This window comes from Squalius cephalus (assembly GCF_949319135.1).
Source record: "Squalius cephalus genome assembly, chromosome: 1".
Classification (NCBI taxonomy): Eukaryota; Metazoa; Chordata; class Actinopteri; order Cypriniformes; family Leuciscidae; genus Squalius; species Squalius cephalus.
The window spans coordinates 8,707,987-8,735,624 of record NC_137122.1 but is presented as its reverse complement, the minus strand read 5'-3'; the positions used below and the strand labels follow the sequence as shown (position 1 = coordinate 8,735,624).

The 27,638-nt window shown below is 38.8% G+C and overlaps 1 long non-coding RNA gene across 1 annotated transcript; it reads right to left on the bottom strand.

Annotated features, from left to right (window-relative positions):
- Positions 1-18,165: 18,165 nt before the first annotated feature.
- Positions 18,166-19,303, bottom strand: LOC307155505. Its single transcript, XR_013820519.1, has 3 exons — positions 19,275-19,303; positions 18,281-18,443; positions 18,166-18,204 (listed from the first exon to the last, which is right to left on the bottom strand). It is a non-coding gene; the product is annotated as an uncharacterized lncRNA (long non-coding RNA).
- Positions 19,304-27,638: the final 8,335 nt, after the last annotated feature.

Genomic DNA, 27,638 nt, shown 5'->3' with positions numbered 1-27,638 from the left:
AATAAATAAGAAGCAAATATAACAGACAATATAATCATGGAGGTGCCCGCGCGGTCACTTGCATTGCACGATAACTGGAGCGCATCTCATCCTAACTTAACGAAACTCAGTGTATGCCTCACACAGACATGAGAAATACATCACATACACAAAGCTTGAAATGTCTTTAAACAAAATAATTCAAAACGAAAAGAAAAAGGCTACTCTCTGATTATGTAATCCATTATATGCATTTCTCTCTAGGCGCGCGTTCACTACGAATATGGCAATCGTCAACTTCATCTTTGCAGCCGAGTTGACACTGTCAGAAAACACTAGTTTATTAATAAAAATCAATCCATGCGTCACCAGATTTACAAATGCACATCTTGCTTGTTGCACGCACACATATTATAACGAGATATTATGTTGAAATAACATTATTATTACAGGTTTTCTCAATTGTTTACACACAAATGCTGGTACTTGAGACACAATGACCACAACATGTAACTCATTCACCAACCCCCTGAACCAATCCTGCTAAACTACAAGCACAATTCCTGCTTTACACTCAAATTGCAGTTTTAAAACACACTTTTTTCAAAACACTACACACAATTCTCTGCTTTTGGCACAATTTTCATGCAGAAAATCTCTTGTTTTCACAAGGAACACACTGCCATTCAAATATGCACACTGACTCTTCACATGGGCAAACACCCGTCACACAGTTTTACAATTAGCAATCAGAGCTTTAGCATAAAAGAGCAACAGGTGAGCTCTTCAATGGAGCAATGGATGCCAACATTGGAATTATTTTTATTATTTTTTTACTGTAACTGTATACAGTCAATTATTATGTTGTTTTGTATATTGTTTTTGTGGGAAAAATAAAATGTATTTGTTACCGTGTATTTGTGTGTTCTGAGTATAAAAACAATATTCTCAAATATTTTACAACACACTTATGTATGTACTGTCTGTAGTAAGTGTAACACTGAGCCAAAAAAAAGGCCTAAGTCATTGTGATGAATGGAGAAGAAGGTTTTGCATTCAACATAGTGTTTTACATTGAGCACATCAGTGTTCGACTAGCTCTTATGAATGTCTATTCATATAATGGTTTGTGTGTGTCATTTAAAAAAACAAAATACCATTTTGAGAAGAAATAACATCGTTTTGAATGTGAAGTTTCATTTTGCAGGAGAATTGAGGGGTTTTGCCCATTGTGTGTGTGTGTGTGTGTGTTTTTTGATTTGTGTGTAGAGTTAGAATATGAGGCATGCTTTCAGAAAATGTGTGTAAACAATCGAGAAAAACTGTAATACATCTTTTAGAATATTTGATTGAATGCTGAATGTTGCGCTTGTTCAATTTAATAAACTTAAAACTTTAATTGTGATCATTAAAATAATTGAATATTAAATATTTAGTGGCCAATTTTGCTCATTTATATATATTTATTATATATATTTATATACTATAAGTAGCGATAGTTCATTCTAAGTTTACTCAAGTGGAAGAATGTGACTAATAAACTTAGGCCTACTAGCATTATATTTTGAAAAAGAAGTAGATTATCTTAATATCAAAACCTTTCATTTTCTCTGGACTCAATGATAAGCATGTCTGACCGTTGGAACGAACCAAAAAAACTAGAAAATCGCATTCATGACGATTTATGGTGATTTTATTTCCGTTAGACCTTTGCCTACATTGACGATGATGCATTAAAGAGGAGGGGCTCCCCTGTTCCAAGATGGCGGCTCTATTGACGCATTCGTTCCAATGAACTGCCGTAGCCAAGGCGACGTCTAGTGGATATATCTATGTTGCAAACTCACCTGGTTTATACTATTTTTAAATCAAATGCCAAATGAATGTTTTGGACTGTTACTTCACTGCAGTTCATTAGTTTGAAGCAATGCTTTGAGTTACTCTTCTGTGAGAGTCAAAGAAGCTTTTGTTCCCTCAGTTTGTTCTGGTTCAGTGATACTGATAGACCTTAGTGTTACTGACATTATGAGGCTCTTCTAACACTGTTTTCTCACCTGCATACTTGACAGTGTATCTGACTGAGATCTTGAGTTGATTTTTGCGAGTAAGCTGACATCTCCACTCTCTGTTGTTATCTTCATTCAGGAGTGTTGTATTCAGAGTGATGATACAGTGATATTGATCTGATGATGGTAATATCTGATATCTGGAGTCTGTCTTCAGATCAACACCAGCCTGATTCACCCACAACAGCTCATCATCACAATCATCACATGAGACTGAATACAACTGACAGGAGAGAGTCACAGAGCGGCCTGGACTGATCTCAGTCTGTGATGTTGATGATGATGATGAAGATGAGGATGACGAAGATGATGATGATGATGATGGAGACACTGAAACTGAACACAAGACACAAATCACAGACTCTACAATCATCATCTGATTTTTTTAATTGACCATATAATCAAACTTACTATGAAGAACATGCAGATAAACGCGTGCATCAGGTAGTATGTCTTTCACATATTGTCTGCAGATGTATAATCCATAATCTTCTTCTGTGACGTTCTTGATGTTCAGAGAGCAGTCAGACTCCAGACTCAGTCTCTCATGTCTCTCTGTGTCTTTCTTCTTTATCCCTCCAGTAATCAGTTCAACTGCTGCTGCTGAATGACTGTTAGAGTAGATCCACATAGTTGATTTGCAGTCAGAAAGAGCATTATTACAGGACAGATGCACATTTTCACCAGAACTGATGAACTCATGATCATCATCAACTCCACTGATACCTGAAACACAGAATATCTCAGTGATCATTATGATATATATTAATAAATGAAATCATAAAACATACCAGCATTAAAAGCAGAAAACTAAAATACACATGTAACCCCAGTAATGATACCTGCTATATTAAAGCTGGGGCCTGGGTAAGTATTCGTGTCACAGTTATGATTACCTATAATAATCACATCATGTATTCCATTCCCTTCAGCAGCAATAAAGACTATTGAATCAAATACTTGTCTTATGAGTCTTTTTATGTATTTGAATGTGAAATGTAATAAAATAAAATATGAAAATTCAAAACAGTCTTTTGGAATAAAATAAAATGTCAAATTAGATAAGTTTAAAGAATTTACAATTTCAGAAAATAAACCAAACACTTATCTCACAAGTGTTAAACACCCTCAAATGTATAACTGTTTAACTCTATAACAAAGTCTTCAAATAGGTATAATCAATGAACTACTCAGTAATTTAAATCAAAACTCACTTAAATGGGCCCACATTCACGCTCTCATTCACACACACTGTCAAGGGTCGTAATAAGATCCAAAAGCAGAGGGGATTCAGCAATAAGTCTTTTAATGAGAAACAAAAGCAGACTGACAAACAGCTCAAAAATGGTAATGTTGCACACTTAAAACAGACTCCGTCTTCTCTTTTGCAACTTTATTTAGCCAGTTCTGTAGAAATGATCTTTTTTACATGAAGCAACACAACCTACGTTCACTTTTTCTCAGCCTGCCTACGTTGTTTTTTTTTTGTTTCCTTTTTTCTCTCGCGCTGGCCTATGACATCATCGTAACTGAACTTTCACCTCTCAGTAACATAAATCAGAATAATATCCAGAATATTTATCAAATTAAATTACAATGAAATTATAGTGATTCCCCTTACATAATTCTAAACATATCCCTATTCTAGGAAATTATGAAATGCTAAGATAATACTTATAAATAATACTTCTAGGTCGCAACACCCTCCCCCACTAAAAAAACAAAAATGTGTCCAAACATTTTCTTTCCTATCTTCACAATATTAATCAACAATGTTTCCACAATGGAACACATGGTGGAAGGTAAGTAAACAGGTAAGTATTTTCACACACATCATACATTACAGGGTGGTTATAACATATTATCTCTCAGTATTCTTTTCTTTTTTTTTTTTTTCAAGTCTCTCATGGCAACAATACTAGACTAAGTGTCCATAGTCCATTAGTATCAAAGGGTGAATAATCCATTGAAGTATTGGTGGGCCCGCCAATCTTCACAAAAGGACAAGGAAAATACCACATACACCCAAACTTATGTGTCTACATATTCCAAAGCCATGCATTTAGTAATATATACCGTAAGTGTACACAGAACTACTGTTCCTGTAACTACTGCTTGTATATTACACCACTGTTTTAATTTCAATATGCTAGGATAATAACCTAGTTCTGTACTTATTACTTAAATAACTGTCCAGATTACCTGTTCTGTATTATGTGTTAGCTACTACCATGAACTGTAACTTGTAATAGATAAACATTAACCATAAATCCATGATCTGGTAGAGAAATCACAGGCAGTTCCTGCAGACGTCTTCACACCAACATGGCAGGTCTTCAGCTGTTGAAAGGTTGGCTGGCCTAGCTGGTCATAGGTATAGATACGCCTGGGCTGCCTAGCTCTCCTTAGCCTGTTTCTCCACATCTCTGTATCACTTTGCTCATTCTCTGATTCAACAGCCGGAACATCAATCTCCCTTTCCGAGCTATGTCTCTCCTCAATAGGCTCCTCTTCAGGCTGTAACTCCGGTACAAGCGCCCTCTCAGGCCTGCCTCGGGGTGTCTCTGTTATAGGACAGAACTCTTCTGCTTCTGCATTCAGACGTGTCTCAGCATGTCCCACTGCTGTCCAGAGACGATACTCCTCCTCACTGGAACTGTCTGTATCTGTTCGGTAAGTATCATGTCTGGCTATATGATCCCTTCTTGTTGTCCGTTTTGCTTTTTTTCTGTTGTTTTCTCTTCAAGGTTGGATTCATGACCTTCCGGCTCTTCAACCAGATAAGGGCATGGTAGAAGTAGGTTACGATGTAACACCCGTCTCCTCCCTGTTCCTTGCAATGGTTCAATCACGTATCCTGGACTATCAGGGCCTTTTCTTCCCTTGACAACATGAATCATGTCTTCCCAGTGGCTACGCAGCTTTCCAGTACCGCCTCTGGGCGTGAGATTTCTCACCAGGACATGATCACCTGGTTCCAGAACAGAACTCCACGTGCGCTGATTGTAGTTTTTCTGTCCTCTCCTTGCACTTTTCTTCATGTTTTGCATCGCAATAGCATAGGCTTCTTGCATGACTTCTCTCCATTTCCCTGCATAGTCAGTCTGTGACTGGTTCCTTTCTCCTCCTTCCTTTGGGAACATTAGATTGACTGGTAAAGTTGGCTCACGACCAAAAAGAAGGAAGAATGGGGAGAATCCCGTCGCCTCATGCACAGTTGAGTTATAGGCATGGACCACTTTGTTTAGGTGTTCTTTCCACCTTGACTTCTGAGACTCTTCAAGCGTGCGCAACATACCCAGCAGCGTTCTGTTGAACTGCTCTGCAGGATTAGCTTGAGGGTGGTATGGGGAGGTGCATGAATGGCGAATACCGCAGTAGTCTTGTAGCCTGCGAAAGAGAGTATTTTCGAACTCTTTTCCCTGATCATGATGTATCTTAGATGGAAAACCAAAACGCCCAGACTTGTCTTTCGTTGCATAGGCCTGTGCGTATTTGGTAAAATGATCCACCACTACAAGTATATACTCCTCACCCCCTTTACACTTGTCTAAGTGTAAGTAGTCGATGGATATCATCTCAAACGGTGCAGAGGTCTCAATGGTCTGGATAGGTGTCCTGATTATTCTGTTAGGTTTTTTCCTTTTTATGCAGCGATACATCTGGGTAACATAGTGTTCCATTTCCTGTCTCATCTTTGGCCAGAAGAACCGTTCTCTTGCGAGAGCCACCATTCGTTCGGCACCTAAGTGTCCCATTTCCCTGTGGAGATGCTTGTACACAATAGGCTTCAGGGACTCAGGAACAACTAACTGCTTTCTCGCTGCAGTCTCTCTTCTGAGGATGCCATCTCCATCAATCTTTAGACGGGGCCACTCTCGGAGAAGTTGTCTCACTGCTCCACTTTCTGCCAGCTTGTCTTTATGTTTCAAGAATGAATGTGTTTTTTTCAAAGCCAGAGCTCTACTAATGGCTAAGTCTGCACTCTGGGCAACTCTGATGTCTTCCACTGCAAGAGGCTGGATTGGCTCTGAGATGTTACACTCCTCTGGCAGTGCATCGATGTTACATGTGACAGCAGAGATCCAATCAACATCTTGGGTTTTATCTCTTTCCAGAGCTTTTCCGATGCATTCTATAGCTTCCTGAGGGCATTCTTCTGTACACTCTCGCATGATCTCTTCAATGGGTTTTTGTCTTCGTGACAGGAAATCCGCATCTCTGTTTGCTGTTCCGGGTCTGTACTTCAATGTGAATCTATACTCCGCCAGCTCTGCCACCCAGCGGTGTCCCGCTGCATTGAGCTTTGCTGACTTCGTGACATAGGTCAAGGGATTATTGTCACTATATACCACAAAGTCAGGTGCATGGAACAGGTGGTCACGAAAACGTTCTGTGATGGCCCATTTTAGTGCCAAGAATTCTAATTTGCCAGAATGTAGCTTGTAATTCTTTTCTGCCGGTGACAATGTCCGTGAGCCATAGGCAATGACCCTAAGAACACCCTCTTGACGCTGGTACAAAACTGCACCTAAGCCCTCTTCTGAGGCATCCACGTGAAGTACAAAGGGTTTCTCCAAGTCCGGATATGCCATCACTGGTGGATTTGTCAGCTGATCTACCATCCTGGTCAGTATTTCCTGGTGAATCATTGTCCACTGGACAGGATGGGATGGTGGCAACTGAGCAGACCTACGGCTTACATTCTTTCTCTTTTGGCTTTGTGTCTGTTCAGACTTGGGCTTTGCTAACAGTTCGTAGAGAGGTTTGGCTATCCTGGAGAAGTCTGGTATATAGGATCTATAGTAACTGAGGAAACCCATCAGCTTCCTCACCTCTCGCACAGTGGTTGGTGTCTCATGCTTCAGTGCTTGAACTGCTTCCCCCTCTTTGGGATTCATCTTGTATCCCTCTGCAGAGATTACTCGACCCACATAACAGACCTCACTTTTGAAAAAGTCACATTTTTTTGGACTCAGTTTTATACCACACTCTCTTTGCCGTCGCAGTACCTGTCTCACGTTTTGGATATGTTGTTCAAAGCTGGAGCTAAACACTAACACATCATCTAAATATGGGACACACACCTCATCTCTCAGATCTCCCAGGCATCCCTCCATGTAGCGCTGAAAAGCTGCAGGTGCATTAGTAAGCCCAAACGGGATCCTCACCCATTCATACAGTCCCCATGGTGTTATGAATGCGGTGCAGGGTCTACTTTTCTCACTCATGAAGCCCTGGTGGTAAGCCTTGCCCTGGTCCAACACCGTGAACCAGGAGTTTCCCCCAAGGTTTTCCAGGATCTCCTGTATTCTCGGGATTGGATGACGATCCGGCTGTGTTTTCCCGTTCAGCAGTCTGTAGTCTATGCACAAGCGTAGACCTCCATCTTTCTTTCTCACGCATACCACAGGCGAAGAATATGACGAACAAGACTTCTGGATCTAGCCTCGACTGAGTAAGTCCTGTATGTGAGTTTTCACTTCTTGGTAGAGGTGTCTAGGAATTGCATTGTATGTTCTTTGCACAGGCACATTGTCTTTTAATTGTATGTCCATTTGCAAATCTTTGATACAACCCGTGTCCCACTCATCCTTTGCAAAAACATCACATTCCTCTCTGAGCATTTGTTGTACCTGTTGCCGTTGGTCATCTGGCAGATGGCTCAGGTCCACAGGTGGGTCCCAGGGCTCAGCTTGTGGCATAGGGCTGGATTGCTGTGCAAGTGAGGTGACACTGCTGCTGTCTCGCGCCTCAGGTCTCTGATCAAACGTAGACTTTGTCTGCGACGGGTAGATGGCATCAACACTGTGCAACCATCCAAGTGTTGTGCGACTACATAGCATGATGTCATTGTCAGTCAGGTTTTCAACAGTAACCTCTATTTTACCGTTATCTTCAGAAGGGAGCTGAATTAACTGCTCTCTGATGACTAAGCCTGTTGGCCATGGTGTCTCATGGTTCGGCTCCAACACTACATGTGACGAATTCAACACTCTCTTATTAAGCAGGCCGCATGGCACTGCTACCACTTTGTTTTTTGGGATGGTCACTGGTTGTCTGCCTACTCTGACTATGTGGGGTTGGTCCTCAAACTTTCGTTCCTTTAAAACAGACAAGACAGCTCTCGCCGTTTTGCGCCCTACCTCCAGTGCTGAGCACAGCTTTTCCACCATGTGACCAGAAGGAGTACAGTCTCCACAGGTGTCGTTCGTCAATGCTAGCTCTTCAATCACATTAAAACCAATGATGGGGCGTTCAATGTCACTGCTGGCAACCAGGATTGGGACCACAACAGGTTTGTCACTCATCCCAGCCACAGCATTATTAGACAAGGTGAATTTGATTTCCATCCATCCATCATATGGAATGTCTGTTCCGTTTGCAGCTGAGAGCTCCAGTGCTCCCTCCTCAAGCAGCTCCTCCACTGGTCTCACCTTAACATCTGGCAGGTATTTTCTTTTCCAGTTCGTTCCCACTATTGATACCTGTGAACCGGTGTCCCACAGTATTGAAGTGTCAACTCCCTCTAGGGAGACTCGAACTAGGCATCTCCTCCCTACTAGCTTGGCTGTTTGTCGTTGTTTACCAGTGAGTGGTGCTCTTAAGCTGAACAGATCCACGTTGTCTGTGTTTTCGGCAGGATGAATCAGAATTTCAATTTTGTTTGTACTGGCTGAGGTATTTCTCATTCTACAACCTGATGCCCAGTGTTCTGCGCTGCCACACTTATAACAGTGACTACACCTTCCATCCGGATTGGACAATTGGCACTGCTGACACTGTTTCCTATTTACAGTCTTTGGCTGTGGTCGATATTTTCGGTTCGGCTGTTCACCCACTCTCATTGGTTGGGGCTTAGAGGTCTGGTGGAGACTAGCAATTTGAGTGGTGAGATCCTGAATAGCTTCACATATAGCTTTATTACCTTGGTCAACCTTTTCCATCAGTGTATCACGTTTGTTCGTCTCACAGTGTTTATTCTTATTGTTTGGTTTGTGCACGTAGCTTTCCTTTCCACATTCCTCACTTTCCTCACTAACCGCTGCAATTTTGATCATCTTTGCTTTTGATGTATTTGACAACTTATTCTTTCTTTCCATTTCTAGGGTGTATGCAGCTGTCACTTTCTCCAAAAGGACTTCATCTTCAACTTTCGGATTCTGTAAGTATGGCTTTATGTCTGCACGAATGGCGTCATCATGGAGGCCAGTGAGTACTGTTTGGAGGAATTGATTTTGGATAAGCTCTGCGCTGTACTTCAAACCAGATTTAACTCTTTCTGAAGCAAAAACAATTTGTTGTCTCAGATCCATTGCTCGCACTAGAAACTGAATGGGTGTTTCTTTTGAATCTTGAACAGCGCGCGTGAGGGAGTGGTACAAATCTGTACCATCCTTCTCAATGTAATGAGTCCGTAATATCTGTCTGAGAGCTTGCAATGACAGATCAACTCTACTTTCAAGATAACTCTTCAGTTTTGTTCCTGGAGCTATAGCTTGAATGACAGCTTCTACGACTTCTCCCTCATTATATCCTTTTTTCAGTGCTCTTTGGATTTGTCTTTCCAAACTGGTGTACGCTAATTTCTCCGATTTGTCCAATTATTTTTAACTCTCTTCCGTACAGTGGATGGAAAAATGAAACATTTTGGGAAGCTACTCCTGTTGCATTCGGGACAGAAACATTTTCTCCTTGTTCATTTGGATTACTGGGTGCAATATCATTTTCAACCACCGGGTGGCGCTCTTGCGCTATTTGTTGGAACTGAGCTATGCCATTATCGTCAATTTTCCGTTTGATTTCCTCAATTTTGTCATTTACTTGCAGCAAAAGAGACATCCCTTCATCCTCTTGTGAAATAACATCTTCCCCTTCTAGATATTGGAGAATATGCCTCCTCAGTTTACGAGGTAAGTCTTTGTCACTTTTTTCCACCGTTAGACTGAGTGCCCAGCATATATGATTTAACTCTGGTGCTGTCAGCGTCAGTAACTTTTCTTCTATCTCAGCTACCAGCGTTTCCCACTCAGACGACATCTGTTGCACTTCTGACATGATAGAAAACTTTTACCTTCACTGCTTCGTCTGGAGCACTGCAGTATTGACGACTTCGGTAGCTAGGTAGCTCGCAGCTAGCTCTCACTGTGTCGTGGCTAGTCCCTCGTTACTCATCTTGCTTGCTTCGTGATGAAATCCAAACTGGGCGGAAACTCCAAGTTTATGTTGCACACTTAAAACAGACTCCGTCTTCTCTTTTGCAACTTTATTTAGCCAGTTCTGTAGAAATGATCTTTTTTACACGAAGCAACACAACCTACGTTCACTTTTTCTCAGCCTGCCTACGTTGTTTTTTTTTGTTTTCTTTTTTCTCTCGCGCTGGCCTATGACATCATCGTAACTGAACTTTCACCTCTCAGTAACATAAATCAGAATAATATCCAGAATATTTATCAAATTAAATTACAATGAAATTATAGTGATTCCCCTTACATAATTCTAAACATATCCCTATTCTAGGAAATTATGAAATTCTAAGATAATACTTATAAATAATACTTCTAGGTCGCAACAGTAACATAAAAACTCTCTCCAGAGAGATGGCTCACTTCGGGCACAAAAAAATAAAAGGAGAACCGAAAAAACAATCCCTCAAAAGTGCAGGGTTCCTTGACAACAGAGCAGAGTCCACTTAAAGGCTCACCACAGAGGAAGGCTCGCAGACTGGAGGTGCAATGAAAGCGGTCTGTAGCACAGGACAAGACTGGGTAAGTGAGCAGTCAACATGAGATCACTTCACACATAATAATCCGACAAAGACCAGAGAGAACAAACACAAGAAATAGACAGGGTAATCAGACATATTTAGAGACAGGTGTCACCGCAAAGTAGTGGGGACGCTGATTGAGATGGGCTGCAGGAGATGAGAGAATCACAAGAGAACGTGTGTGTGTGTGTGTGTGTGTGTGTGTGTGTGAGAGGAGATGAATAAATGTAAAAGATGGGTGTAAATGTATGTGTAACTGAGGAAGACAGAGTGTGAGTGGAGAGGAAAAAACACAGAGAAAGCCCGGATCCTGACACACACACTCTGCGATACAGGCCTGATGTTTTCCCGTACGCGATGTGTCCCGCGATACAACAGAGGAACTCCGGGCTTTTCCGGTCACCTGGAGCGCTATCTGGTTCACCTCCCGAATGCGATCGGCTCGTTGCTTGCGCGAAACACCTCACGAGCACATGGAGTGAAATCCAGGACGAATATCACAAAAAATTGCTAAATAAAGTTCTTATTAGCAAAGCAACAATACTAATGACTGATTAAGTCTGTATATACGGGATTATCGTGTGAAAATCCTAATATAATCCTAATTCAGCCTTCACAGTTTTTTTCCTCGTCCCACTCATAGATATCATATATCATATATAAACGCTAGATGTCTTATGCCGCAGTCACTTTCCGGCATCACCGTTTGGCCATTTTGTCACAGTGAAGCTGTGAATTAAGGTGAGTGATCAGCATGCACACAAATCCTCTTAGGGACTGTTCGTTTTTTATTTAAGGGGCCACCGGAGGAGTTTTGAGATCTGCTGTCAAAAAAGACATGACCCTCCCTTCGCCAGCAATACATTTTTCTATGACCCTCCAAAATGATTGTGAAAAAAGGCATGACCCTCCCCGATAAGCCCCGATTATTGATTAGCCTACTTCAGTACTGGTTTGCGCTTGGCAAAGATGTTCAGATAGCCATTGTTTTTTTTAAAAAACCATAAACTCTTGCTTTCTCATCTTACTAGGGCTGTAACGATAGACCAAACCTACGATTCGGTTCGTATCACGATTTTTGATTTTAGATTTGAAAAAAATCATATTTTCGATGCTGATGCGGTGTGACTCGTTCAACATGTGGGTGGCGCTGCCAACAAAGCATCTAAAAGCTGTCACAAAGAACCGGCAAAAGTAATGATTATTAATATGTCAAATATAGCAAGGAGACATTTTTATTGTTTATTAATAAACAAGTGTTTTCTGTGTCGACTGCAAAGATGAAGTTGACGATGCGTCGCGATCTTCTCAGAACGCGCCAGAGAGAAATGCACATTTCATAAGGAGAAACAGTCTGTTTTCCTTCGTTTTGAAGGAAAACAGGATTGTTTTGTTTAAAAGTTTTCTATATATTTCTCAGGTCTGTGAGGCAAGTAGCCTACCTTACGCTGAGTTTCGGTTCATTTATGAGACAGAGTCCAGTTCACTCGCCCGCGCCTCCGTGTCATGATTATCTATTTTCTACTATATTTACTTCTTATTTATTAAATCCAGATGAAACATTGATTAAAATTAAGATACAATTAATAAAAAACGAAATTCACTTTAAAGAAAGGCTTTGTGCTTTCTGTTTGAGGTCTCTGTGAAATTCTGAAAGTCGCTTTCAGAGCAGTCATGTCCGTAATGGAGAACTGCCTCCTAAAAGTTAAAGATTTTTTTGTGTCACGTCACATGTGTATTTCCCTCATATTAAATATAAAACGCATGTGTAGACTGATATTTTTCTAATGTCTTGACTCCTTGACGTTTCAAAATATTGGTATTAAATGCATTTTCTGAGAATTTATATTTCAAGTTTTGACTGCAAATGTCACGTCCATAACACTGGAATCGCCCAATTTTAACGAATTTATCCTCAACTAGTTTTTGTGGTGTAGGTCTACGTATTTTATTATGTTAACTTAAATAATACTAATAGTAATTTAAAGATGTGGTAGCCCTACATCTTACATATCGTGGAAACAAAATAAGAATGGAAACTAAAATATGGTAGTATTGCGCTATACAGCGCACATTCTATCAGCTGCAGTTCTGGCGCCTCAGTCCCAATACTGTAAAACTCGACGTAGGCTACGTTCACATCACATGTTAATGCAGCGGTAGAGTTACACTCACAGGACACTGTGCACTTATTCGCAATCACAAAAGTTCATTATTTGCTCGTGCTTTAAAGCTTTGCCGGGTAAACATTTCTTTGGCATTCTGTTCTGACATGATGCACTTTTTCTAAGCACGAACTGAAGTGCACACTGTCAAACAGCGCCAAACTGGATTTTTGTTGGGTCAGACCCATCTGATATCGAAGGGGGGCTGATAACGCGAGATCAACATGGAGCTAAATGGAAAAAATAGCACCAAACAAGCCACTTTGAAATGTTGCTGTTTTCATGAATATAAAAGTTGGGTGACCCTCCCCCTAGACTAATAAAAAGTTGGATGACCCTCCCCTCAACAAAGAATAAAAAGACATGACCCTCCCCTATTTTCCTCCGGTGGCCCCTTCCATAAATACCGAACGGTCCCTTATCTCTCTGAATCTTGACGGATTTACAAACGGTTTGGTTTCTTATAAACCTTATTAACGTGGCTATAATTCCGAATGCTTGAACATGTATGTTATAATTATTCATATGTATGCAGTGTCATAACTACATCTCTGACGTTTATAACAAACCAAACCGTTTGAAAATCGGTAGAAAATTGAGCAAGTTATGGTTATTTAAAAGTACATGCACCATTAAACGAGTGAGCGAGCACCCTGTGGCAAGATGGCCGCCATGTGCGGACGTCGACCTCCAATGGAACACACTGCCATTCAGATACACACACTGACTCTTCACATGGGCAAACACCCGTCACACAGTTTTACAATTAACAATCAGAGCTTTAGCATAAAAGAGCAACAGGTGAGCTCTTCAATGGAGCAATGGATGCCAACATTGGATTTTTTTTTTTTTTTTACTGTAACTGTATACTAGAGGTCGACCGATAGTGGATTTTACCGATAACGATAGCTAGGTTGGGCCATACTTGCCGATAACCGATTAATCAACCGATAGTTTTTAAAATTTATACTGGATAAAAACAAACATAACACTCAAAGTAAAACAATGCTGAACTTTATTATAAAAATAATAAAGCTGTATTGAACCATGAAAACATGCTAAATGAAATAAATATATAAATATGAATAAATATTGATGTCAATAAAAGACATTCATTCAAACTGAAACAAAAAGTAATACTCTAAATAATAAATAAAACCAGTTACATTCAAAATGTAACTGTTTAACTGTTCTTTTTCAAGCCAACTTAATGAGTAAAAAAGTAACAAAATTTGATCGGTATAATATTTGAGCAATACAATTGCACCTTGATCATTCATGTTAGTTTGATAGTTCATTAACTATGGTTAACAAATAAAAACCTTAATTTAAAAATGTATTAGTACATGTTAATTAACAAAAAATTAACAATCCTTATACAGCAGTTATTAACCTTAGTTAATGTTACATATGGAATTTTATTGTAAGTGTTATCATTTCATATAAATCCAAACAGTCATGCTTAAAGATGGCCAACTTTAAATATCTACAACGCCAGAGCATTGAAATGACAAATATTACATGCATAGTCTCACACTTTTGCTTCTATTTTATAAACACTTGATGATTATCTAATCAAAATAACAAAATAGGTATTAAAGTGATGATAAAAAAATAACCGAAATCGAATGCTTTTCTGATTTGTTTATATGTTTCTGTCGGCTGTATATCAGTTTGCTATCTTACGTCTCTAGCTTTAAATATGCAACTTCTCTGCATATTAAATGCATAAAAGTAACCAGCTGGATATAAACTAATGCAAATAGATGGTAACAATTGTGACATTAAAGGGGGGGTGAAATGCTCATTTTCACTCAATCTCCTGTTAATCTTGAGTACCTATAGAGTAGTATTGCATCCTTCATATCTCCAAAACGTCTTTAGTTTTATTATATTTATAAGTTAAAGATTGGCTGTACCGAGTCTTTCCGGAAAAAAACGAGCGGCTGGGGGCGGGCCGTGTGGGCGGTGTGCTATAGCTGTGCTAACTGATCTAACAACAACACAGAGAGACATTTGAAGTAGTTTACTCACCGTGACTGCTCGATCCTTAAGCATTAGACGATCTGCAAATAAGTCGATCTGGGCTTTGTTTATAAAATAATCATCGTCGAAATGCAGGGAACAAAGAGTCGTGCACAACCTCCGTTGATGCTTCGAAAAAACAAACTCCATCCACTATTCCCTTAACGCTGGGTTCTTTGGGAATCTGTGCAGGGTTGTCTTGCCCTGCCAACCAAAAACCCACTTCTTTGGTGACATTGACTTCCCTAAAAGCCGAGCATAGCGCTTTGAGGTAACGTACTGCTTTCGCTCTCTTCTCTCTCTGGTCTGCGAGTGCGCGCGCGGCCGCGGAGAAGTGCCCTTAGGACCCATATAAGGAAATTCCGCTCTATCTTACGTAAGACAGAGCCATACTCGAAAAAAACTTTCCGAAACTTGTGACAAACCGGAAGGAGTATTTTTGGAACAAAAATACTCCTTCAAACGTACAACTTAACTTTTGAAACTTTGTCCATGTTTAGCATGGGAATCCAACTCTTTAACAGTGTAAAAAACTCAGTATGCATGAAACAGCAATTCACCCCCCCTTTAAACATTCGGGTCGGACTTACGTTTACTAATGTTAGCGTCCTCTCAGCCTTGAAGGCAAACAGAACATACTGTTGTGCTGTTCTTTCTCTACTAATGCAGCATTTAGTCAACAAATTAATCACTTTATAATGATATGACAAAATATACTGTATACATAGGCTACCTTTTAGCTGTCGGTGCTTTAAACACGCATCTGATGTCAGCGCTCTCCACGCAGCTTTGTGCTCTCAAGTGCAGCACGCAGAATCACGTGTCGAAAGAAACATCACGAGGCATCAGCGATAGTTTTTATTACACCTCTAGAGGCCGCTCTTGTACTGCATGATGCCAGCAGACCCTTCTCAGCTCTTTCTTACTGTAATGAATGACAGTGCGCGCTCCTCAGCCGCTCCAGCAGCGGACGCAACCAGGAAAAACTATCGGTTTGTATTTTTGCCGATAACGATAGTTCCACCAAAACCGATGAATCGGTCGACCTCTACTGTATACAGTCAATTCTTCTGTTGTTTTGTATGTACTGTAGACCACTGTATGTCCTACTTTGTGTTGGTTGGGATGTACACTGTGTACATTGTTTTTGTGGGAAAAATAAAATATATTTGTTACCGTGTATTTGTGTGTTCTGAGTATAAAAACAATATTCTCAAATATTTTACAACACACTTATGTATGTACTGTCTGTAGTACAGTTTTTCTCGATTGCTGAAACACTATAACCAGGCTTTTGAACTAAAATTTCAAAAACATAACGCCATTTATCAAAAAGCACACCCATTTCACTAAACTATAAACACTATTCCCTGTTTTGACACATGAGTCAGATTTGTTGAACTGTCACTGCAAAACTCTACACACAAATCCCTTCATTTCTCATTGCCTACACCATGTTGTCATTTAGAAAGCACTAGCATTCAATATTGTTCACTCAAGTCAGCACAGCTTCAGCTCAGTTAGCACACAATTACCCAAGTGGAAACACTAAGAGTCAAAATGTAACACACATCAACCAGATCCTTCAATAGATACATAAAAGGGCCCAAATCAGTTTATTGCGTTTTGGAACAATGGATCCAGAAAGACATGAAGGAAGAGATCGGGGAGGGATAAGGAGGAGGAGGAGGAGGAGGACGAAGGGCATGGACAAGAAGACAAGCAGTCTCAGATGAAATTCAAGCCACTCTAGTTGCCCATGTCTTTATCAATGGTATGACTATGAGGGACACTGTTAAAAATTACCTGTAAATTTTACAGTAAAATACTGGCAGCAGGGTTGCCAGCCAATTACTGTATTTTTTACAGTAGCGTTTCTGTAATTTAATTTACAGAATTTTACTGTATTCTCTGATTACAGTAAAATTCTGTAAATTAAATTACAGAAACGCTACTGTAAAAAATACAGTAATTGGCTGGCAACCCTGCTGCCAGTATTTTACTGTAAAATTTACAGGTAATTTTTAACAGTGTGTAAAATGGAGTATACAATATATTTTCCTGATTTTTGAGTATTAATGACTGGCAGCTGAATTTTAAATGTAAATTATTTATCAACAACATGAGCTTTAAACAATTGTTTTTAAATACATAAAGTGTTGTATAATGCACAACTTAATTCCCCTATTACTTCACAAAACAAAAAAATAATTCAACATACTTATCTTAAAAAACAGGTAAAAATTTATAACTTTAAAATCTGCATGAAAAAAAGTCATAAACAGTGTATTTTGTATTATTTTGATTTCATTTTTATTTACAAAATTGTATTTTTAAAAAAAATGAAATTAAATATTTTTAAATTACTTGAAACAAATTAGCCGTCATGGCCCTTCACACAAAGAAGAAATACGCAAACAACATACATTTAAAACCACAAGTTGACCAACATGATCATAATAATAAAACAAAAAGAGACGGGTGAATTTTCACCACTTCATTACCAGACAAACATGTCCAAACAACAAGGCCCCAAGTCAGTCCAACAAACTTCTGATCAAAAATGGAGAACAATTCAGCTCCAGAATGCTGTTCCATCACAGGATGCAAAGAGTGGCTAGAAACATTGAAAAGAAAAAAGAGGACAATATATATTAGATATATTACAAAACATAATGATACAGTCAAAGACAGATACAGGGATGACAGATACAGTTAAGCCCCTTTCACACAGAGATTCCGGAAAAGTGACCCGGGATTTGATCCAGGTTCATTTGATTTGGTTAATTTACACTGCCAGTGATTTTCCGGAATCAGAGAGTGCATTCACACACAACACGTAAAGACACGTGACATCGATGTGACTTGTAATGTCTCAGCAGCGTCTTAAGTTTGCTTATGAGCTGCGATCTCTCTCTCTCTCAAGAAACCACGCTTGTGAATTTCTTTCTCTGATTCAATCATAAACTTGCGCATTACGTACCATTTCACAGCTGGCGAACAATCCCGGCTTCAGCGTCATCACTACAACACGGCATTATTACGGCTTTTGTTCACATAGCGCATGTTCCGGGACTGAACACGGCAATGTTACTAGGTCCCCAACCCGGCATCGATCCCGGCATCAGTCCCAGGTCGTGTTTGTGTTCACACAGAAGGCATTCTGGCAATTTCCCGGGAACATCGCGCTGTGTGAAAAGGGCTTTAGAGACAGATAGAGAATATTAAAAGGTTACAATTAAAGGGAAAATAGATCTGTGTGTGTGTGTACTACTTACATTTCAGAAATTCCACTGTTAATCCATCACTTTGCTGGGCAGAGTGGCAACATGTGGGTTCACTGCAACCTGTTTCTTCTGTACCATTTGCCCTGTTGTTTTAGATGGCAATTTTTCTCTTGATTTCTTTGTTCCTCTTTCCGGATTAATACATACAAAGCGCCTAAAGGGTCAGGAAACAGACAATATGTAATTAAGATTGGTTTTAAGTTTTTGAGGCTTGTAATCATGTTTTTAAAATTGGACCATATATTAGAGCAGTGTTTCTCAACTCCAGTCATGAGGACCTCCCAGGAAGGAAGTTTTATATGTCAACTAATTAAAACACCTGATTTAACTCATTAGCTTGCTAGTGTTAAAGATGGAGACATCTAAATCATTCGCCCTAAAAATTCTCTCTTCTCGAGTTGAGAAACATTGTGTTAAAGGGATAGTTCGGCCAAAATTGATATTAAACCCATGATTTACTCACCCTCAAGCCGTTCGAGATGCATATGTCAATAATTTTTCAGACTAACACATTTTCAGTTATTTTAGAAAATGTCTTAGATCTTTCAGTGGTTATAATGTCAAGTTATGGGGTCCACCTCCTTCAAGTCCCAAAAATGTGCATGCATCCTTCACAAAAGTAACCCATCCGGCTCCAGGGGGATAAACAAAGGCCTTCTGAGGGTAATCCGTGCGGTTTTGTCGTAAAAATATACATATTTAAAACTTTATAAATGAAAATAACTGGCTTGAAGGAGTGGACCCCATAACTTCACATTATAACCACTCAAAGATCTAAGACATTTTCTAAAATAACTGAAAATGTGTTCATCTGAAAAATGATTGACATATGCATCTCAAACGGCTTGAGGGTGAGTAAATCATGGGTTTAATATCATTTTTGGCCGAACTATCCCTTTAAAGGCCTCAACAGAAAAGGCCAGTTCTGATATTGAATAAATGTGTAAAATGAAGGTACTGAGGTTGTTAAGAATTCAATCATTACCTTTGAATGAACTCCAAGGTACTGCCTCCTCCTGATATGTAATATGCTGTGAACAGTATGGGAAGGCCAGACAGGAAGCTGTGCTGAAAGCCCTCCTCACACACACAACTTGGCCTTCCAGTGCCCACTTGTCTGTGTCTCCTAAAACAATACAACATGTGACAATAGTTATTTTTAACTATACCATTTTTATTTTTCGTTTTTTTACATTTAAACTATAATTTAGTATTCAGAGTGCAGGAACTCTTTCTTTTAAATAAAGTTCAAAACGGCATTACAAACAAACAATAAGCAAATTTCACACACAGAGTAGGCTACAGCTAAAAAAACACATTTCGTACTGAAATGTAAGCCAACTATGGATTTTTACACCGGCATATTAAACGTGCAACAAACCTGGTAACTTATTACAGCATAATTTATAATTGATCTAACACATCCTCCGTGAGTCTGACTCTGACGCAAGGCTTTAGCAACGGCGTTTTCATTTCGGCGCCCATTTTAACAGATGACTTGATTTTGATTTGATTTACACCATAAAATAATCACGACGAAGTGTGCTAATCAACACGAAGCTCGTGTGAATACCGACAGTTGTCATTAAAGCATGTAATTCTTAACACAGGAGCCCATAGATTTTCTGCCCATAGCCGCTGTAGCGCCGGGGTGAGATGTGTAAAATACTACCGCGTCCGCGCTGATGAAGCCCGGCGCAAGTCTCCTTCGCGCACCGCGGTCGGAGGATGTGTGATCCGGGGTTACCAATATGAACCGCGAATATAACGTTACCTTCATAGTCTACGAGTTACCAAACATTGAAAATAAGAAACTGAAATAATAAGTCACTTACCACAGAGTTGTGAAGCACTCCTCTTGCGCCACCCGAAAGTCGACGACACGACCGTTGAGCAATATTCTGTATTTTGAATTAAACCGCCTAGCGACCCCATAATGCATTGCAGTTTACAGCAATATGCTGTATTATTAGAAAACAGCCAGCTGCTGTAAAATAATGCTGTAATTTTTACAGCAATTCATTACAGTGGAGGCTCGGCTACGAGTAAGGCCAAATTTGAGTCGCTTTACCGTCGCCTCGAGAACCTTCAGGGAGGAGTGGTGGCAAACAAAATTCTATCACTGAATAAGAGACAAACATTTCCAATAGTCTTTGATGAGGTTTATTTTCTTGCAAGAAAAGGCCAACAGTCGTACAGTCACACAGAGTGGCTGCAGAGTGTGATAGTGAAGGGGGGGTATCCTTTCCCCTTTATTGTCTTGACTCCCAGAATGTTATCTTTCTATGCCAATGATGGTATTTCAACCATATGTGGAACATTCTTAGACGTGTCCATCATATTGTATCCTTGAGTGGAGACCCTCCTGTTACATCCCAACACTCTTTACCATTCCAATACAATTCGAATTCCGTATTAGAATATGGTTTGTGTGTGCTCTTTTACTGTCATATGATGGTCACACACATCTTACTGTAAGTAAATATATATAAAAAAAAATTAGAGAGAGTAAAAAAAAAAAAAAAAAAAAAAAGAGTAAAAAAAAAAAAGAGTAAAACAGGAAACAAAAATAATAATAATTTGTGTGTATGTGTTTTCTGTGTATGAATAACAATGTGCCAATGTATCCACTGGTTGTGTCTTTTGTGTTCATCATGTGAAAAGGTTTGTGATGGGGGAACCACAAGCAACATAACTTACCAGTTTTGGAAATGTTGTTTTGAATTTATTGCACCAGTGTCTTAGACTGTGTTGTAGTGTGTGTGATTTTGAGGGCTTGTGTGTCCTGTCTGAGGGCAAAGTTTGGTTTTTCAGCAAGAGTGAATGGTTTTGAGTGTAGAGCTTCATTTTGACCTGAAAATAGGATGTTTGGAGAAATAGGTGAGACGTTATGGATTTGTGTTTATAGTTTTGAGAATACGAGGCATAGTTTCAAGAAATGTGTTTAAGCAATCAAGAAAAACTGTAAGTGTAACACTAAGCCAAAAAAAAAAAAAAAGGCCTAAGTCATTATGATGAATGGAGAAGAAGTGTGTTGCATTCATCATAGTGTTTTACATTGAGCAGTGAGCACATCAGTGTTCAACTGGTTCTTATAAATGTCTATTCATATGATGGTTTGTGTGTGTCATTTGAAAACAAAATACCATTTTGAGAAGAAATAACATTGTTTTGAATGTAAAGTTTCATTTTGCAGGAGAATTGAGGGGTTTTGCCCATTGTGTGTGTGTTTTTGGATTTGTGTGTAGGGTTCTGAGAATATGTAGCCTGGGTGCCAGCCCGAACCCCGCCCACAATATTTTTTGGTCGGGAAGTTCGGTCTGGACTCGCTCCGTTGAGGAGCTATTATGCCCGAACAAAAATTGTTCGGACCAATCAAATTGTCAGGGCGGGCTTTATACGATGATGGACAGATGAGCAACGGTAACGTAATCACCCACGTCACAAAAGAGTGCTTGATTTGAATTAGTTTACAACAAAGACGAGTGCAGCTGGAGAATTGAGATTTCACGAGTTCACATTTACAAATAAGTCAGATAGAATAAATGCATATAAGATTTCACGAGTTCACACAAATAAGTCAGATAGATGAAATGCGTATATGACGTGCTGTCCGAGGGCTGTGGGCTCGGTAGCCATACTCCCCCGTGTTCCTGGTTGTGAGAGAACAAGACAAGAGTGAGGATTCGGGGTGGTGGAGGGATGCTGAAAAACTGTCAAGGAGTGTTAGGTAAGTTGACAGAGTGAATATGCTTCCTCATGCTGATATAGGGTAACGTTAGACATGGTATTGTTTGATGACAAGTTGATATTGGATTGATTATTTGTACGTGCTCCTCCCGAACTTTGTTTATGAAACATCATGTGTAGATTCTGCCATCGCGTCTGTTATAGAAGATATCCACAGCGCATTCATTTTAAAAGAGGAACAGAGAGCCGCGACATTTTGTTGGTTGAAAATATGAATGAAGAACATGCGTCATTTACTCCGTTGCTCTGATTGGTTGTAGGTCTATCCAATTGAGTGCAGAGTTTTTTTTTTTTCCTGGTTCGGTTGAGACACGCCCCATAATCAAATCTCTATGGAGCGGTATCAGACTCACATTCTGACTAGAATATGAGTATGACGAAGTCAGGCTAGAGAATATGAGGCATGCTTTCAGAAAATGTGTGTAAACAATCAAGAAAAACTGTAAAACACTGTAAAGGCACAGAATAAATAAAATATACACATTATACTACACACACTGTAAAAAAACTGCACTGATAAAATACATTAGACAATAAATTAGATCAGTGCCACTAGATGATGAATGTGACCATTAACAAACAGCCATTGTCATCTGATCCTGTTTTCTTTCAGCTTTTTTGCAATAGGAAATGTATTTAAAGACAAAGCTATCGCAGCCAAAGAAAAACTAATGTTCAAAAGTCAAGGGTCCAGAGCCCAACTAAAGCAAACACTGATCACCATCATGGTGACATCAAATGATCTAAACCTCTGTCACCTTTTAATAATAACGCCTGTAGACGTCTGACAGAAATAAAGTCAGTCTGGTTAGTAATAAGTGAAGCTGGTAATGCTGTTTGTGGAGTTGTTTAATCCTCCTCTGCTGAGATCTTCACAGATTTAATGTCTTTATCTTCAGTTGATTTCATATTTTTTCTGTTCTTCTTGTTCCTCTTTCCTTCAGTGATTCTGCTTGTTAATAGCAGGTGTTCATCAGTGTCTGAATTAACTCACTTGGTTTTATTCACTCTGTCAAGTGGACTATATTAGTGAACTAATGTACACTGTAAAAAATTTAACGTAAAATCAACAGTAACTTACTGGCAACAAATATCCAGCAAGCTTCAGTATTTTATTCCACGGTAAAATTACTGTAAATCTGACAACAGTACTTCACAGCATACCGTATATTAACTTACAGCATTTTTATACTGTAAAATTAATTACAGTGTTTGTTTTTGCACTGTATTTTAAAATACTGTAAAGTTACTATGCAGTATAATTGATTATGGTATTTTTATATACACAACATATAACCAACTACAATCTGTTACACACTTAAAAAAAGAATGAAAGCTAAAGTTGTGTATGCAAAAAATATTTCACAGTTATATTACTGATTTTTAGATGTTACGTCAATTATGACAACACACAGAAGTAAGTTTAAAATTCTTTATTAAAATTTAATTCATTAAACTAGAAACACTCCAGACTTGGCAGGGCCAAGCAAAGAGCAAAACTCATCCTCAGCACACTGCAATCTCGAACAACTATACACTATCTCGAACATATTCAACACTGCATAGACGTACACAGAGAGATTACTTTTATGAATTTTAGTGCATTATTCAATAACTGAAAATGACTTACCTCTGTTTTTAATGAAGGAGCAAAACTCATTCTCAGCACACTGCAATCTCGAACAACTATACACGCTGAAAGAAATGAAAAACATATTCAACACTGCATAGACGTACACAGAGAGATTAAGTTACTTTTATGAATTGTAGTGCCTTATTCAATAACTGAAATGCCGAGACGCGGGAATTCATTCGGCGGGACTTTCACTGCTGTGTATTCACTTTTTAAGTGTGCATCGTGCTAACGTTATAAAATGTATAATATGACTAATAATTCGTGTAGAACATAACTTTCCGGTAGAGTTATGTTATAAGTTATAACGCTAACTGCTGTTAACATATTGTTGTATGAGGCCTCGATCGCGACAGGCAACACACACACGGTTTAATGTTAACGTTAACGTTAAGTTACACACAAGTGTTCAGAAACAAGAACATTTTGATTACTTTGTTCTTAACTTGAAAATAATAACTGACATTAACATCAAACCTTGTGATAACTAGTATTTGGCTAACTGGCTTCAATGTTCGCGTTAAAAAGCTAACATTACCTTATAACTTTACCTTTCAAACTCACCACAATTAGGATACTTAACGTTAACAGTTAATGGTAAAACGAATATCTTCACATTTGTAGTGGTGGTGGAACATTTAGAAATACAATTTTTTAAGATTTTGAATACAATTTTACATCTTACCTGGATAGTTCTTGCTGGTTCTGCGTGCTCCGTCCTCGAAGTCAGTCAGGATGAAATGGAAAATTCGAGAGTGACGCTGACGGTTAGATGATTGGTTGCCAGGTGTATATTCCGTGCGATTCGCTCTTTATGTAATTAAGTGTGTAAATCTAAAGCAAAATAACAATAATAATAATACATCATGGAAATCGATTTTTATCTATTTTATATTGCCTATAGGCCTATTATTGATCATTGGATGGGACTACATCTCCCATCCAAACATTTTAGGCTATAACCTTTGAGATTAGTTGGGTTGTGACAAACTCTGGCAACCATAAAGAAAAAAAAAACCGAAAAAAAAAAAACACCCAAGCAAATTTAAACTTTTTTTTAACTATATTATAAATGCCTTAATATATGGGTTACCTTATGAAACGATGCATTATAAAATTCCTAAGCTGAAATAACCTCAATAAACCAAAAAATGTCCTCTGTCGGGCTTGTCTGTTGGAATATACTGTCATCAATTTAACAGGAGTATAAGAATTACTGTAATTATTTTCTTCCCCCCATCATAGAAACGCATAAATTGACAGCAACTTTCCTGTAAATAGTTATACGGTGACAAAGCTAGAAATACAGCAAAAATAATGTAAAAGCTATAAAATTGACAGCAACTTACTGTAAACTGTTTCTACAGTAAACTTTCACTGAAAATACAGCAATAATACTGTAAAAACAACAGAAATCATTTACAGTGTAGGGAATAGTGAATGAGGGTATAGGGTGTGTTTTAAAAAAGACAAATATCTCCCAGAATGCATTTGTTTCTGCGTTATATTGCTGTTTTAATGGAAAACAGCATGTTACTGTCAAAATGTGGCCATTTGTTACTGAGCACACTGTAAAACATTGCTGTAAAAAAAACTGCCACATTTTGACAGTAATAAAATCGGGGCTAAAATTGTGAACTCAGCATTAGATTAAATCAACTGAAGATAAAAGACATTACATCTCTGAGGATCTCAGGAGAGGAGGATTAAACAACTCCACAAACAGCATTACCCTCACTTGAAGCAAACAACACACTCTCCAGAATAAACTATTATTCTTTATCAGAGAGCTGTTCAGATCACTGACACACTCTTAATATGAAGATAATTCTTCATCATCAGATGTTTGAGTGACACTATGTCCAGTATCAGGAATAATACAGTATGATCTGTGTGTATCAATACACAACTCTGAGATCACAAGGTGAATGTGTGCAAGAATAATCTGAGCATGTTCAAATGAACTCTTTCCAGACTAATTCCACTAAACGTCTTTAGAGAAAATACAGATTTCTTTACCTGTGAGAAGTGAAGAGAGAATGATCAGTCCCAGCAGACACAGATCACACTTATCAGCCATTTTGTGTTTCTGTCAGTCTTTCTCTTCATTATATATAGTTACAGCTCTTCCTTTAAACATCATCAGCTCCTCCTCTGGTTATTCACTTCCTCTCATCTTACATACTGAGTGTTTAAATCCTGCTAGAGTTGCTTTAGTGACACTAAAGTGTTGCTTTAAGTGTGTGTGAAACGTGTGAGAGGTGCATATACTGTGAACCACACTGTCTCAACACACATCTGCTCTGAACAGTTTATTGGCTACTTTTGCACAGGAGAGAATTACTGTTAGTCTCTCTTCTTTATTTTAGCAGTTTCCCACATGACGTTAAAATCTAGAAATACAATTATTACATTATTAGTAATAAAATTAGTTACAGCTCTTCCTTTAAACATCATCAGCTCCTCCTGTGGTTGGTAACTTCCTATGATCTCATCAAATGTGTGAACCACACTGTGAACTCACCTCAACACACATCTGCTCTGAACAGTTTATCGGCTACTTTTGCACACGAGAGAATTACTGTTAGTCTCACTTCTTTATTTTAGCAGTTTCCAGCATGACGTTAAAATCTAGAAATACGATTATTAGTGAAAACATTGTTTTGCTACTGAAAGGGTTTCCACTATCCTTGACTAACTTGTAGAAAATTAATTCTAAAAAAGTGTTTAAGGTATTTTGAAATGATTAACGTCAGCTCCAGTTTGGTGAAACAGAAAGTATTTGCACTATCTATCTATCTATCTATCTATCTATCTATCTATCTATCTATCTATCTGTAGCAAGGTAAAAGTGACATGGCCCCTTTAAGAGCGTTTCTTTGTGGGCGGAGTTGTGCACGCGGATTTCCGTGCGCTGTTTAAGACCGGAAGAGCAGTTGTTTGCGTGGGCTACTGGCTTTGTTTTCCGTTTGAGACTTCAAAGAAGGTAATCGTTGTTGCTACTTTCACTCCACATTCTGTATTGTTGCCCCTAAGTAGTGATGGTGAAATGAAGCTTTGTGAAGCACTGGGGCTTTCCCCCTTGAATGTATAGTAAAATAGTTCATTACTCGAAGCTTTCAACACATTGCCCACTAACAACATCTTGTGGTCAAAAGGTGGAAACGTCTCTGTCAGCTGAGAGAGCCAGTGGGGGCAGCCCTGACCTCTCTAAAGACTGACGTCACCCCTCCTACAGCCCTGGAGTAGGAGGCAGTCCAGGACGCTCTAGATCAGGTGTCACCAACCCTGCTCCTGGAGGGCTACTGTCCTGCAGACTTTAGGTCCAACCCTGTTCCAACACACCTGCCTGTAATTATCAAGCAACCCTGAACAGCTTGATTAGCTGGTCCAGGTGTGTTTGATTGGGGTTGGAGCTGAAATCTGCAGGACTGTAGCCCTCCAGGAGCAGGGTTGGTGACACCTGCTCTAGATGTTCTTGCCCCTTTCCGCCAGGATACAGTAGAGCTTTCGGGAGAGAAAAGGGTGTCTGCCTCCAAAGTGAAGATGCTTGATCATGCTGTAACGAGCCAGCTAGATATGGGGCGCCGTTTGTAAAGCGGCTCACGCTGAAAATAACAGCAACATTTTGTCACATTTAGCTTCAAACAATGTTTAAAAAACTGGTATGAATTTTTGACGGTCACTTTTTAGCAACATTTACAACAATATTTGTCAATTTAGAGATATTTTAAATAGTTAAATCTAAATATTAAATGTTACACCTAAATGTTAAATGCTAAATCTAAATCTAAATGTTAAATCTAAATGCTAAATCTAAATGTTAAATCTAAATGTTAAATCTAAATGTTAAATCTAAATGTTAAATCTAAATGTAAATGTTGAATCTAAATATTAAATCTAAATCTAAATGTTGAATCTAAATCTAAATGTTGAATCTAAATATTAAATATTAAATCTAAATGT